This window comes from Myxine glutinosa, chromosome 4, assembly GCF_964187855.1.
Source record: "Myxine glutinosa chromosome 4, kmMyxGlut1.1, whole genome shotgun sequence".
In the NCBI taxonomy this organism is placed as follows: Eukaryota; Metazoa; Chordata; class Myxini; order Myxiniformes; family Myxinidae; genus Myxine; species Myxine glutinosa.
In genome coordinates, this window is record NC_136264.1 from 134,803,295 (window position 1) to 134,812,945 (window position 9,651).

Here is a 9,651-nt window from a genome sequence, read left to right on the forward strand (position 1 = left end):
GGTCATTTGGGTCCTCTGGGTCATTTGGGTCCTCTGGGTCATTTGGGTCATTTGGGTCATTTGGGTCCTCTGGGTCATTTGGGTCATTTGGGTCCTCTGGGTCATTTGGGTCCTCTGGGTCATTTGGGTCCTCTGGGTCATTTGGGTCCTCTGGGTCATTTGGGTCCTCTGGGTCATTTGGGTCCTCTGGGTCATTTGGGTCCTCTGGGTCATTTGGGTCCTCTGGGTCATTTGGGTCCTCTGGGTCATTTGGGTCCTCTGGGTCATTTGGGTCCTCTGGGTCATTTGGGTCCTCTGGGTCATTTGGGTCCTCTGGGTCATTTGGGTCCTCTGGGTCATTTGGGTCCTCTGGGTCATTTGGGTCCTCTGGGTCATTTGGGTCCTCTGGGTCATTTGGGTCCTCTGGGTCATTTGGGTCCTCTGGGTCATTTGGGTCCTCTGGGTCATTTGGGTCCTCTGGGTCATTTGGGTCCTCTGGGTCATTTGGGTCCTCTGGGTCATTTGGGTCCTCTGGGTCATTTGGGTCCTCTGGGTCATTTGGGTCCTATATTCCTATCCTATAACATATATATCCTATAACCTATCCTATTCACCCATATATCCTATATCATATAACATATATCCTATATATCCTATAACATAACATATAACAAATATATCCTATATTATGTACTAGCGAGCGGCCGCGTACCAGCCAAAGGGGTAGCCCATGGTTAGCCTAAATATAGATTTGATGACGTCATGTTTACACATCTGAGCGACAGAAACTGTCTACACATCTGAGCGACAGAAACGTCTACACTGTTGGAGCTTCACTTTTGGAGAGACAGAAATTCCCAGGCAAACGCTATAACGCACCAGGTTTACAACCTGTGCGTTAATAAATACGTTCCATTGTATTGAAGTACTGCACATGCAAGTCAAAATAAATTATTCAAACATGTTTGAACTTCCATTTATAATTGTGGGCACAAATAGCAGTTCAAAAACATTTCTCACTCAATTAATTATGAGACACATAGAAGATGAATCTCACTTGGCACATTTAGTTGATTCAAAAAGATAAATGTGTATTTCAGAGACTGCAGTCTTCGCTCAATACGTCATTAGGACCTTGCACTGCAGCCTTATTTGTGTATAAACAATGAGAAATCTAAATGTCTTTTTCTTGACATGATAAACAAACATTTTGAAACTTACAATTTTAAGTTTAAAATGCTTGCACATTTTGTTGCAAGCCAGTTGAAAAAAAACAAAAAAAACAGCACACCAAAAAAATAGGCCGAGGTACAATGCAGTCCCAACAATACTCCCCCAAAAGCTTGGTAAAGTTTTGTTATTTTTATTCAGATAACAAATAGATCCAATTCGTTACTCATCCATCAATAAAATTAGAAAAGTATGAACAAACACATTCTCATTATTGGGACAGAACACAAATACAACAAGAAAGAGCAGAGATTGCAGACCCTCACCAGGACATGTTTTTAAGGCTTTTGTGTTAAAGACAAATACGGTGGCCGAACCACATGACCGATGACGTCATAATTTTTTCCCTCCAATTTATCCCTGGGTGATGCTCAACAAATTTCATCTATTATAACGTCATAATGGAGGCACCCATGACATCATCATTAACATATGTTATTCCCCATGGAGAGTTCTTTACAATGAGCCATGTCTCAATTTTTTATACGAGCGAGATACCCGTGCTATGCACGGGTGGGAGGCCGGAAGCAAACAGGCAATGCAGATATGGCGAATGCTAAAGCATGAACCAATAAATTCCACATTCCTGTAGCACCTTCAGTCGCACATCTGACATGGACAGCAAGTTCGTGAAGGACTTCCATGAAAAACGTACCCGTTCGCAAACAAACGGGTACGTTCACGTATAGAAACATCGATCGTGGGTCCGTGGCGAATCTGCATATGGCGATCCGCGAAGTTCACGTTCAGAAAGTAGAAACCATCATGCATCACGGCATGTCGTCATTCACTTGAACTCGATATCTCTTTTTTCATTCCAAACAACATAACCCCAATCACAATCCAATGTGTATTTTAATCACAAAATAAACTTTTAACAACATTGTTTATGTTTCCTTCATTGTAAAAACTACCAAGTCAACAGTTAAAAGCATTTTGAGCCGATAGGTGTTACGGCCTCGGCAAGATCGATGGAGACAGCGATCTGTTGGCTTATACACCACCCAAATAACTATGTGGAATTCTCTCATGTAGAGATTAAACCCACGTCGTTTGAACTTTGGCCGAGGTCATTATTTACTTTTAATGATGTTTATATACGAATCAAAAAGAAGATAATTGGTTTTGCGTTGTCCTTTCTGCATATCTCGTGGGATTGTGAGATGGAGAGACGGCCGTGATGGCGGGGAGGGGGTTGGCATTCTCTCAAGCAGGGATTCAACCCATGTCCTTATAAAAGGTCTTTGTCTGAGGTCACCGAGTCCGATCGGTGCAGCCGTGCAGCGATCGGTGCAGCTGTTTGTGCGGCACCCGGGGAAATAACGTTATGCGGGAGTCCAAACCTGAAAATGCTGGAGGCCAAAGCTGAAATTGGAAAAACAATATAGCCTATTTTACTCCAGGAGATCCCAGGATTACCCACTCAAAATATCGTTGCGATCGGTTCAGCCGTTTTTGCGGTACCTTCGAACGGACGGACAGACGGACGGACATTTGGTGAATTATAGTAAGATGCAGCGCTTTCGGAGATAAAGAGGTGCAACGTACATTTTGTTTTTTTCAAGATAGCACCCGTACCACATGATATATGACGTCGTAATTACCTTCGCAAAAGCGGAAGGTTATGTTTTGATCGCTGTGTATTTATTTGTATGTCTGTGTGTGTGTGTGTATGTTATTCGCATAACTCAAAAAGTATTCAACCGAATTGCATGAAATTTGGTGGGATGATTGGTTATTATACGGGACACATTTGATTAGATTTTGGGAGCAATCGGGTCAAAGGTCAAGGTCAAGGTCACGAAAAGGTCAAAATCGTATTTTAGTACAGTACAGAACAGTAGCTGCGGCGAAGGTATGCGCTCTACCGAGTGCCCGTTCTAGTTACCATTTTTTTAATTCTGCAGGAGGAGGTGCACCTATGGTGAAAATTTCCTGTCAATCAGCCCACGGTTGCAGAGAAAATCATATTTATTCTGTGTGGACAAACAAACAAACAAACGGACTCAAATGCAATACCCTCTCCTCTAGAGAGGGTAACTAGATTGACACTTGGTAGAGAGCATACCTCCGCCAGGCTGAACAGTTTACATTTTGTATCCCACCGATAGGTCGGATCTGCATCCAGACCTTAACCAAAATCGAATCGGCTTGTTCTTCTCGCCTAACCAACTCATCCAAGTTTGTCATTACCCATCCACAACGTTTTCAGATATCATGCTGTAAATCATTTTTGGCTCCATCTCCCAAATGGTGACGAATCAAACATAAAAAAAAATTCATCTCTGATCTGGATCTTTACCCAATTGATTCAAGTTTGAAAACGAAAAAAATCTAGGGGTGAAAACATAACCTCCTTCAGCCTTCGGTGGCAGAAGCAATAATGTACACATTGAACACAAAATGACTTGATACTTAATTGTCACAACTCTCTCTATACATATGACTGATCCAGTGTAGAGTGGATTAAAACGAGCCAAAATCAAAACGAGCGAGCCAGAAAAGGAACTGATGAGCAAATAGAACTTTGTACAAACACAAATTTCTGAGATAGCATTTATCAGTGTACCCCTCCAGCGATTTGTAATATTTCCGTATGTTGCTGTTTATGATGTTCAAACTGCACCAAATACATCAATGAAAGAGAAGTGGTACACAAATAACCTTATAAGAAAGAAACAGAAAGAGATTTGCCATGATTAAGCTCTTCATGTCATGGTGGTGTCGACAGTTCAAGTAAATGTTTTAAGGCGAGCCCTGGCCCACAAATCTGTGCAAAGTTCAAGCATAACAGGGTAAACTCTTGAAGTTTAAAGTGAAATTTCGAAAACAAGAACCAGAAAGACAAATCGTGCGTCACACCTGTGCCATCAGATGCAGCATTTAACACTCCTCATTCACTGCAATTGTTAATGCATATTTACATTGCCTCATTCAGTTATCGGTGGACTCTTTGCTGCTTAACTGCCGACACATTGCTAAGCTACAGTTATAGCTGAGTTAGCTTTACAACTACTTTTGACGACAGATCATAATATCATTCAAAATGTCATAAAGACATCTAGCGAAGACACAGGGTCTTAGGCTGCAAGTATATTGGACGTGGCATGCACAACAATCATTTTATGAACAAACAACCTCATAGCATCACCGGCACCTGCATGAGCTCACTTCCCCCCGCGCCCCCGCACCCCCCCCCCCACCCCCCTCACCCTTTGTGCAAGCAACCAATGCCATGCTGGAGTAATTTGCTGCAGAGCATTTAAGGCCATTTCCAGGCTAGAAAAGTTACATCGCTAATTTGCCAATGTAATGCAAGAATCATTTGTTTCAGTCATGGTATTTCTTTATTCAGTGCCATTTGTTACGTTCGTCCTCAATGTGTAGCACACTTTGCCGCCCGACCAGCAGTCACAAGGATAAAACGAAGCAGGGGCTTGCAGAGAAATGGTTGGATGGGGAAAAAAGGAGGACAGCTCACAGTCAATCCGGAAGGCGCTTGAAGGGAGGGGCAGTTGCCTCCGCGGGTGATACGAAGTCTCCTTCTTATTATTATTCTTTAACAGCCACAATTATTTACACGTTCATGTGAGGTTGGCCCAAGTCATCCATGAATCGGCAGGCCAAGCCTGACATTCGACTATTATTAGGGCAGGAATTTGGAATTTGGCCATGGTGCTGGCGATAGCTCATCTACTCTTCACAAAGGATACCATGGGATCTTTAACATCCACCAACTAACACTAACAATAATAAGACAAATTAATTTATGGACAATTAACCTCTTCCGTGCTCTATAACATGTACATACTGAACCATTCCAAGGGATTCCTGCTCGTTCAAACTAGAACTAGAACAACAAACTAGAACGGCACTCGGTAGAACGCATACGTTTGCCAGGCTAAGCAGTTTACCTTTTTTATCCCACTGATAGGCCGGATCTGGATCCAGACCTGAACCAAAATCTAATCGGCTTGTTCTTGTCACCTAACCAACTCGTCAACCAAGTTTAGTCATAACTCATCCACGGGTTTTTGAAAATAGTGCTATACATAGTTTTTGGCCCTATCACTTACATATTCTCTGATCCAGATCTGGATTCGGATCTCCACCAAAATCTAATCCTTCCGTCCTTGTCACACAACGAACCTGTCAACCAGATATCCTGTTCACAGACAAAAAGACAAAAAGACAAAAAGAGACAAAAACAGACAAGTAGACACGTCTGAAAACATAACCTCAGTCCACCTTCTGTGGCGGAAGAAATAATGGCAACGTATACCTGGTGACGTTGAAAATGTAATAAAGGATAAATTATACATTCATCAGTATGTAGAAATTATTCCCAAAAATACAAGGATTCTCTCAAATACTGTAATCTATAATATATGGTGGTGAAGGGGTTCATCATGTATAGAAGGAGCAGGAATAACTGCACAAACAGGGCATTCATACCACTGTTGACAGTAGGAGTCTTATTAAAGGTGCATGACACTCGCTGAGAACGTGCACGTTTGGTGCGAAATACACACAAACAGCAAAAATCCTGAGAGTGAAGAAAAGGTTAGTTAATCGAACTGGGATTGATAACACTTGGCACCAAATCCCATTAATAACGGCCCGATCTCAATAGTGAAGAATCACTTAAAAATTCAATAACTCTCGTATCCGAATCCATATTCAGATCTTCACCAAAATCGAATCGATTCTTCCTCGTCACACACACAACCTCTCCACCAAGTTTCATCCAAATCCGTCCACAACATCTTGAGATATCCTGCTATGTATCGTTTTTGGCCCGATCTCCCAACGGTGAAGAATCACGAAAAAATTCTACTAGCCGGATCCGAATCCGGATCTTCACCAAAATCTAATCATTTCATTCTTTCCACACACACTACCTCTCCACCAAATTTCGTCCGAAGCCATGCACAACGTTTTGAGATATCTTGTTCACAGACAGACAAACAGACAGGGGTGAAAACATAACATCCATCCATCCACCATTGGTGGCGGAGGTAATAACGGTCGTCACCTGTGATATATGCAGCACGTGTACAGCCAAGGAATGTCAGCAGCACCTTACATCATGCTGCTCAACATTCATAAACAAAATGACAACACGGGTAAATACTCGCTGGCTGCAAGATGGGAAAAATTCTCTAGTTTTGGCTACTGTACCCAAAGTGGTTTCAAAATATTTCCTCAAAGTACTTAACCGTAAACACAACGACGCCATGCTATATCACGATACTTTTAAACCTTCCTATGGATGGTGGTTGAACTTACGCAAAATTCCCTATCTGTATATCCACGCAACTTGGCCATCAGACTCATTCGGAATTTTCAGTACGATACAAACCCACAAGCAATTAGTTGCACCAAGATAACGACTTCACGAGTGAACGAGGCCTCAATCATGGGACATGATTTCACCATCCATGCGTTTAAACATGGCACATGCTCAGTAAATGGGCATTTCAGAAGAGGATTAGTCTTATAAGGACCCGTGAACACGCCTGAAGAAAAACAACTTCAGACGTCAGCTCCAGCCAAAGGTAGCGGGTTGTGCGTCCCACATCAGGCTCGTACGACGAGAGAGGAGAAAAGAGTGTTCGGCACCCTCACCAGGTCCTCACCATTGCCGAAGAAATGGGTCCATGATTAGGACGAAAAGGAAATCTGATCAAACAGATTGACCCGAACACACAAACGTAGCAAAGCACGGAGACCGAGCAGGACAGCTTCACGTTGGGGGAACAAGGATCAGACTAAATACACTTTACCGACAGCAGGGAAAATAATTAATAATATCCAACTGAAGTATATATCAGCAATGGATAAGGAATTGGCAAACATCATAAATGTACCAGCATTCCCAAGACAATCACTGTGTCACAAAGATATGGGCTTCAAAATAATTTCAACCACGTACTCCGTGTACTTTACAAAGCAGATAAGACGCCGTGCTGTGATCGAGTAAGTTAGTGCTGTGGTCGAGTAAGTTAGTGCTGTGGTCGTTTTCAGTTGGTGACTAAGCACCAGCGCAATTCAGCTGTTGTACAACTTTTCCTCATCTCCGGCATGAAGAGCCAAAGCGCACAATACACCACTCGTGACTTGGCATTGGGTTGGGTCTCATTGTGTATTACAGATGCACCTGTCAAGGATGCGTCTCCTCCTTCCCAATTCAATGGCTTCATTCAGAGGAAAGAGACGCTGATGGAGACAAACTCAAACGGCTTTTCCCATGCACTTGTGTTTGCACATCGACGATCGACAAGAAAACAATCCCAACACGCCACTTTGTAATAAGGGAGAGGCCGTTCCGAACATGCCATTGCGAGCATCGTTCGTGTGCATTGAATTACCGTTCTGTTCTCCACATGATGCAAGCAAGTTCAACCCACGAGTGATCTCGAGCTCACGGAGCACATCGACCACATTGCTGGACAAAGAGGACATATTCTGGGCCACTGACGTACTTTTACACCAAATTACAAGATTTTGAGAGAATGGACAAACAAACACATGATTTGAAGTCTGGGCCTCGTCTCGTGAGAGAAGTGCTCGGATCAGAAGACCAACGCAACCCACGCTGTACAAGTGTACAGGGTGGTTCAAAAGTCCGGGATCAATGGAAATATTTTACATTTCTCTTCGAGACGATGCCTTGAGGTGGATAGGACGTTGTGGACCAATAGAACTGCCCCCACGTAGTCTAGATTTAAACCGAAATGAAGCGGGCGATTTTGAGCTTTCCCCAACTGAACTCGGCCGTCGATGGTTCGATGAACTTGAAAATTTGCACACGCACACGTCATCACGGAACACGGTGGTAAAACTATTTTCTTGCATAACGTGTTAATTTGTCCAATGATTGTGCAATTATATTGTTCTACAATTATTCAGTATGTCTTAGGTAACAAGCTAAAGCACTCAGAAGAAAGTACACACTAATTAATTTACACCATAAATATCCTAATGCATGTGACCCTTCTACACATGTGTTTGTTGTACATACACATGTGCAAAAATTGCAATTTTTTTTTTTTTTTTTTAGGAGATGTGACGACCAATTGTGATGCGACACCTGAACGGTAAAAGTCCCATTTGGACATATGTGGTATCAAAACGTGTGCAAGACCCTAGAGAAAAAGCAATGAGAGGAGTATTCGAAATTCCCAGTGGTTGCGAAAAATGTTGAAGTGGAGGGGCCAGGGGGGGAGGGCTCCCAGGCACCCACAGGGGGGGCAGGCACCCCCAGGGGGGCAGGGGGGCTCCCATGCATCCCCAGGAGGGCAGGGGGCTCCAAGGCACTCCCAGGAGGGCAGGGGGCTCCAAGGCACCCCAGGGGGGTCAGGGGGCTCCCAATCACCCCCAGGGGGGCAGGGGGCTCCCATGCACCCCCACGGGCGCAGGGGGCCTCCCAGGCACCCCCCCAATGCAGTTAGGGTTAAGGCCATTTGACTTTTTTGTATTGGGGACACCTGAAGTCAGAGGTTTATACCCCGAGACCACTTGCGCGCGATTATGCCGGACGCCTCGGTGTTTTCAAAACGCCACCTCTCCGAGTACGACGTGGTGACGTCACGCACACCTACCGCGCCCACGATTCTCCGTCTCACCTCAATTACGTGTTTGACCTTAAAACAACGAGAGTAATTAGGCCTCGTCTCGCATTACTCACCCAGCTGGGATGGTTCCTCGGCTCGGCCATGCGCGGGGACACCGCGGCGGACACCTGCCAAACGCAGCGAGAGCACCCAGTCAGAGGAGGAAACCCCGACCAGAGCACGCCCGGTCGGGATAGTTAAACGAACACAAGATGAAAAACGAGCGGGAAAGTGAAATCGTCGTTTGACGCAAAACTCTGAGGGGAAGCCAGTTTAAGATGAGTGAAATTTAATGTTATAACAACAGGTATTCAACAATTACACTTAAACTGAGAACCGTCTCAAGCATTACCAGTCGAACAAGTCCAGATGCAAAGCTTTCTGGGTAACACGACGTCAGCGGCTCAGCGCCCAGAACGAAAAACCACGTGGGCGAGACTTGTGGGTTGTTGTTATTTTAACGTTGTTACCTTTATCGAGTAGGACAGAAAATTGAACACTAACAGTTCGAGAGAAGAAAACAAGTCATTAAGAGAAAAAATATATACATCAAGCAAATGATTCGAACAAAACGCGCGGATTGGCGAAGGAACCTCCAAACAGATTTTAAAAGTATTTCTGATTGATGGTCCATGGGCTTCCAGCGATCACAGAACACCCCACTCCACCCAAAAACTCTGCTTCATTGGTATCAAAATGTTGAATGGGACCTCCACAAGCAGAACTAGAACGGTACCGGGTAGAAAGCACACCTCCACCTGGTGAACAGTTTACGTTTTGTATCCCACTGATAGGCCGGATCTGGATTCGGACCTGAAGCAAAATC

The 9,651-nt window shown here is 44.0% G+C and overlaps 1 protein-coding gene across 6 annotated transcripts in view; it reads right to left on the minus strand.

Moving 5' to 3' along the window:
- The window catches only part of LOC137425265 (splicing regulator ARVCF), a 193,337-nt gene extending 184,102 nt beyond the window's left edge, over positions 1–9,235 (minus strand). For 4 of the 6 annotated variants that reach the window (XM_068113516.2, XM_068113515.2, XM_068113513.2 and 1 more), the window contains exons 1-2: positions 9,178–9,235; positions 8,900–8,953 (exon numbers count right to left, since the gene is read on the minus strand). The gene's annotated coding sequence lies outside the window, so the exon portion shown is untranslated. The remainder of the gene's footprint in view (positions 1–8,899; positions 8,954–9,177) is intronic. The other 2 variants (XM_068113514.2, XM_078776472.1) reach the window with 2 other exon arrangements.
- Between the last annotated feature and the right edge of the window lie 416 nt (positions 9,236–9,651).